Source organism: Elephantulus edwardii, unplaced genomic scaffold, assembly GCF_000299155.1.
Source record: "Elephantulus edwardii isolate Elephantulus edwardi_28Jun2011 unplaced genomic scaffold, EleEdw1.0 scaffold00453, whole genome shotgun sequence".
Lineage (NCBI taxonomy): Eukaryota > Metazoa > Chordata > Mammalia > Macroscelidea > Macroscelididae > Elephantulus > Elephantulus edwardii.
Genome location: NW_006400203.1, coordinates 106,616 through 112,762, shown reverse-complemented (window position 1 = coordinate 112,762; position 6,147 = coordinate 106,616). Strand labels below are relative to the sequence as shown.

Genomic DNA, 6,147 nt, shown 5'->3' with positions numbered 1-6,147 from the left:
ATGACTACAGGAAGACGAGACCGTAGAAAACTTGCCTGCTCTTTATATGGAGCCTTTATCAAAATCCCAGGCTTTTGGAAACAAGGTCTTGTTTATTGAACTCACATGTCATCCGATAAGTAGAGAAGCCTTCTGAAATTGTAGATGTCAGAGGCAAAGTGTGTGTGAAGCTTATTGGCCGAGAGATGAAAAATTATAGGATAAAAATATCCCTCTCCATGAAAGTTGTCAACCAGGGGACTAGGAAAGACTTGCATCCCAACAACGTTATCACTGATCAAAAAGAGAGGCAGAGACAGGCCTTCCAGGATGGTTGGTAGATTATGCTTGATGCAAGAAGTGTGGCTGTAAAAGCCACTTTGCAAAGGATTGCTTCATGTAGCCAGGTGGGACCAAAACCCCTCTGATACCTGAGGAGGAAGGGGAGAAAGGAGAGACCTAGTCAATAGAGTTTAAAAAGCCTGACCCCACGAACAATTCATCTACAAAAAGGAAGAAGAAAAACACAGAGACAAAATGTCATCTGACTGACAACCCAGACTCAGAGAGTGATACAGGTAAAAAGGTAAAATTTTACACCAAAAGACAGCAAAACTGCAAAGAAGCAGCACACACATTGAGAGTGAAAATAGAGGGGTGGCTTAGAGAAAGAATCAGGAGCTCTGCTCTTTTGAAGCCCTGGATCCTGAATAAACTCAGTAGTGAGAATAAGGCCTCCCACTCCTTTACTTCTCTGCCACAGGAGATAACATCCCCATGTGCAGTAGGCAGGGTTGGGAGTTAGATGTAAAAAGCAACTACCCGAACAGGTTGAATCCTTATCACTTTCAGTTCCATCACAAGTGACACCTGCAGCTCATGCATGAGCTCACCCATTATCATTCAGAAGGAGATCTCATTGCCCTCTCTAGCTGACACTGCCGGTGGTGATTTCCTATCCAGGACCCCAGACTAGAGCCACAGGTACTGCCGTGGAGATGAGTCTACAAAAGAAGAATCACACATTTGATCCATCCTTGCTGGTCTCTCTGAGCTGGTTGGTTACATCCAACATAGCAGTGTGCATGCAGGAGAGCATGGTGAGAAATGGTGTTCACTTTTTCCATTCTCCCTAACATGGTTCCACTCTCCTCTGAGGGATAACCAGTAGTCATTGCCAGAAAACAACTGTTTGCAGTGACTGAGCTTGTGTGTGACATTCCATCAGTCCACTGAACCAGACAGCCCAAGCTAAGATCATTGCTCTAGTTTATATATTTACTCCTGTGCAAATCAGTTCCGTTTTAGGATTCTCTTTAAATTCCTGGCATTTGATAGAAAGAGGGAGGGAGGGAGGGAGGGTGGGAGAAAGCAGGAAGGAGGGAGGGAGGGACAACATGACCACAACAAGAGAGGATCAATCTGGAAAGGATTGAGATAGAGACAGTATGGCTATTGGAATAAGCAAATAGGAACGAGAAGTGTATATATGATTCTTAAAGGGAAAGGGGAGAAGGGTATGGAAGAAAGAAGAAATCACTAGAATAGCAGGGATTAGTGGGGGAATGGGAAGGTCATTGAATAGGTAAGGAGCAAGGAAGATAGTCAATTTGATGGTGGGTGTGGTGGTGAAGGAAATAGGAAGGATCTGGTGTGAAAAAGAATGTATTTGAACTTTTGTAAATAGTATAAAATATTTAAAAATGCAAGATCTGCAAAGTACAATAAAGCAAGTCAAACTACAATCCCAAAGGCGCACGGTTCGAATCCATCAGATGCTCTGCCGGGGAAGGAGGGACAATCTCCTCCTGTACCAGTCAGATCTGATTTGATGGTACACTCACACAAAAATAATAAAATAAAGCAAGTCAATAAAACTGGAAAAAAAGGAGATAAGGGCACATGGGGATAATATTAACAGAACAATATGAGTTAATAACACAAAAAATATGGAGTGATATATGTAGTTGCTGTGCGAAAAGAATTGGCCAACACAAATATCTGTTATGATCAAGAGCTTATGGTAATGAAGGAAGAAGGTCAAGTTATACTGAAAACACTGGCAAAGGGGCCCAAAAATACACCCCCCCTCAAAAAAAAAAGTCCTCACTTGACATGTTTCAAGCAACAGATGCAGCCCTGGGTGTGCTCACCAGTCTGGGCCAGGAAATTTTCTAAACAGCTACCTACTCAACTGACTGGAAGAGAGCCATATTTGTTCTCATTCCCAAGAAAAGTTATCTAAAAGAAAGTGGAAGTTATTGAACAATATCACATGCAATTAAAATAGTGCTGAAGATCATCCCCAAATGGCTAGAACAGTACATTGACAGAATTACCAGAAGTTCAAGCTGGGTTTAGAAGAGGTAATGGCAGCAGGGGTATAATTGCTGATGTCAGATGGCTCTTGGCTGAAAGGAGAGAATACTAGAAGAATGTTTATGTTTTATTGGCTGTGCAAAAGCATTTGACTGTGGATCACAGCAAAGAATGGTTAACATTGAGAAGAACTAACTGGACAAGATCCGTATTTGTGCCCATTTCCCAAAACAGTAGTTCAACAGAAAGCTGAAATAATCAGACAATATCTTTAATATCATACCCAAATAAAGTAGTTATTCAAATGGTGAATCATATGGAGACATAGATGAGGAACTACCAGAAATCCAAGCTAGGCTTAAAAGATGCTGTGTAACAGGGGTTATCATTGCTGATGTCAGATGGATGGTATCTGAAAGCAGAAAGTTTACTTGTACTTTATTGACTATGCAGAATAAAAGGATTCTACATGGTTTAAAAGTAGGAAAGGTGTGTGTCAACGTTGTATCTTTTCTCCACACATTATCCAGGCTGTACGCTGAGCAAATAATCTAAGAACCTGGGCTATTTAAAGAAGAACGTAGCACCAGGATTAGAGGAAGACTCACCAACAATCTGCACTATACAGATGACACAACCTTGCTTGCAGAAAGTGAAGGAGACTTGAAACACTTACTGAAGATCATTAAAGACTACATACAGCCTACATATATGGATTTACACCTCATCATCAAGAAAACAAAAGTCCTCACAAGTAGACAAATACAGAACAACATGATCACTTTTCACTTACTGCTCCGAAGTCAGTTCTGACCCAAAGCAACCCTCCATCCAGTTTTCAAAACTAAATCATAACAAGAGGAGACTTCCCATCTTCCAAATGTGATACATGGGGGGAAAAATTAAAATTGGATACACAATCAACATCTATGCTAACAGCGGTCAAGAAATTGCTGCATTGGGTTAAATCTGTTGTCAGGGACTTCTTTAAAGTGTTAAAATGCAAGACTAAAGTGCACTTGATTCAAAGAATGATAATTCTGTTGCTTCACATATATGTGAAAGTTGGAAAGTTACTAAGGAAGACAAAAGAAGAATTAATGCTTTGAGTTGTGATAGTGGCAACAATTAATGAATATACCACAGAGTGCCAAAGGAACAGAGAAATATGTTTTGGAGGAAAGCTCCTTAGAGGTAAGGATGATGGAACTCTGATGGGTTTTTTTTGTGTTGGTGGCATGTGGTCAGTCGGGGCTAGTCCTTGGAAAAAATATCATGTTTAGAAAAGTAGAGGGCCTCTGAAGGAGACACAGTGACTGTAATAACATGGTTAACATGGTAGATCCTATAACAATAGCACAGGATAGGATGAGGTTTAAATCTGTTGTCCATCGGCCCTTAGGAGTTAGCTCAATGGTACCTAACACCAACAACAACCATTCTCCACTGGTATGAGCTCAACAGATGGATTCATTACATTACATTGTTGCAGGAAGATGAGACCCCCCCCCCAGGAGAGAGAAGAAATATCACCCAAGCACCTTAATTTAAAAGAAAGAGGAAGGACATTTATTTGATAAGCCAGCAGGAGCAATCAGCAGGGACAGGTATCTCAAATGGCTGGAGCTCCCAGGCTGCTTTGAATTCAGCTTTTTGTAGGGAAACAGATAAGGGCTTTCTCATTGGTTTAAACTAGCAGTGGAAAAATGCAGGTCCAATTTACAATGTGGAAGTTGATGTCAGTTTTTTACAATTTTTGGGAGAGGGAGAGGGCTGTTTATTAAGATGTGACCTCACCTTGTCTCCACCATATATGAGAACTGTCAGCGCACAGTTTGATAAGAAACTTACAAGGTTGTAGTTTCCCTGCCCTTATAGATAAAGCATTATTTGCAGGCCAGGAATCTCTTCTAGTCTCTTAAGAATTCTTCTTGAGATAGGGAGGAGGCCCCCTCCTCAACATTATAAAATTTATTACGTTATTAAATTGTATGGGGAGCTCTGGTGGCCTAGTGGTAAGAAACTGCACTGCAATCCCAAAGGCACGTGGTTTGCAGTTCAAACTGACCAAGCAGCTCTGCAGGAGAAGGATGGACAGTCTCCTCCTGTGTGATTTTTCTGCCTCTGAAAACCTGGAGAGTCAACTACAGGTCGGTTCCAACCTATTGGTACACAACATTGTATGTAAGGTTGTTGTTAACTAATTTGGTTTACCCATTGCCAACTTGGTGATGGTTGTTATTTGCCATCTTGTCACCTGCAATGCCTAGCAGACATATGTACAGTAGTTCCAAACCCTGTCCTATCCTGAGACAAACTGTCTCCTACATACCTGCCCCTATTATGCCAGTCATTGTGCCAATCCATCTCATCCAGGATCTTCCTATCCTGCCTTTGTCTTTCCCTCCACCCTTCCAAGCATGATGACCCTCTAAAAAAACTTGCAAACAAACAAACAAACCACTGAACAAGGAAACAGATGAAGTACTCCATTTTAAACAGCATGGCACAACCATTTTGAATGTTCTTTGGCATAGTGGGGACTTTGACTTCAGGAATGTCCACACTAGTTGCCTGATGACAAGAAAGTTGCATTCTTCCACCTGTTTCCCAAACTGTCCCAGGAATTAGAGAAGTGGCAGCCTCCGACTACCACCCACAGTGTTCCCTCAGTCACTCCAACTCAGCCTGAGGCCAGAATCTTGTCAGTTTCTGGGCATGACTATATGCAGAGACTCCCTCTAGGAGTTGGTGATACCATGCTTGGCGTGCAGCCAGCCCTTGGATTGATACCACCTCTGACCTAGGTCTTTGCTTCTCATGGGGTACCTTGTCTGGCATAGGTCAAGACCATATTTGGAACAGCACACTCTTTGAAGAGTTCATCATGAGTGGGCATTTCAAGTCAACAGTGACTTTTTGCAATAGTCACCTTTGATTAGGTACCCTGGTTGTCACCCACTCCCTGGACTGGCAAAGACATAATCCCTAAACAGATGATCAACCTTTGGTTTCTGAGACTAACAGAAACTCTCTCCTAAGCTAGGAAGTCCCAGCCTCTAGATGTTCCTAGACAGGAACAGGTACTGTCTGTGGCCTGCTTCACCTCTTGAGGCCTCAACCACTTTTCACACAAGTAGAAACTGTCACCTGACTAGCTTTAATCTTCTGATGGATTAGTAGACATCCTGTCCTAGGCCAGACATCCCATTTCCGCCCAGTCAAGCGGTTGGAAGAGCACCAATCAGGTCCCCACCCCACAGCTTCTCCAAGGTCACTCCTTTTCTGCCATCACTTTTTGGTCAAACAGAAACCCAAAACAGCTGCTTTTGTTATTGCTATTCCCCCCCCCCCCCATTGCTAGTTCAATGAAAATTTACAAAGCATATTGTGGTGAGTTGTTGTGAGTTTTTTGTTTGTTTTTCAATCATTTATTCATCCATCCAAATTTTGTTCTATAATATTAACTATGATATATGAAATATGATATATACTCTGGAGATGGAAAGGTGAGGAAAAATGGAGTTGCTTTCATAGTTAAAAAAGTCATTGCTAGATCCATCTTGAAGTACAATATTGTCAGTGACAGGATAGTATTTATACGCATACAAGGAAGTCCAGTGAATACCACTATCATTCAAATATATGCACCAACAACCAGAGCCAAGGAAGAGGAGATAGAAGATTTTCAACAACCAGAGCCAAGGAAGAGGAGATAGAAGATTTTTACCAACTTTTACAATCGGAGATTGATCGAACATGCAATCAAGATGCATTGATAATAATGGGTGACTGGAATGCAAAAGTTGGGAACAAAGAAGATTCAGTAGTTGGAAAACATGGACTTGG

The 6,147-nt window shown here is 41.6% G+C and overlaps 1 pseudogene; it reads left to right on the top strand.

The window, feature by feature from the left end:
- On the top strand, positions 1–620 carry LOC102876468 (annotated as a pseudogene).
- The last annotated feature ends 5,527 nt before the right edge of the window (positions 621–6,147 follow it).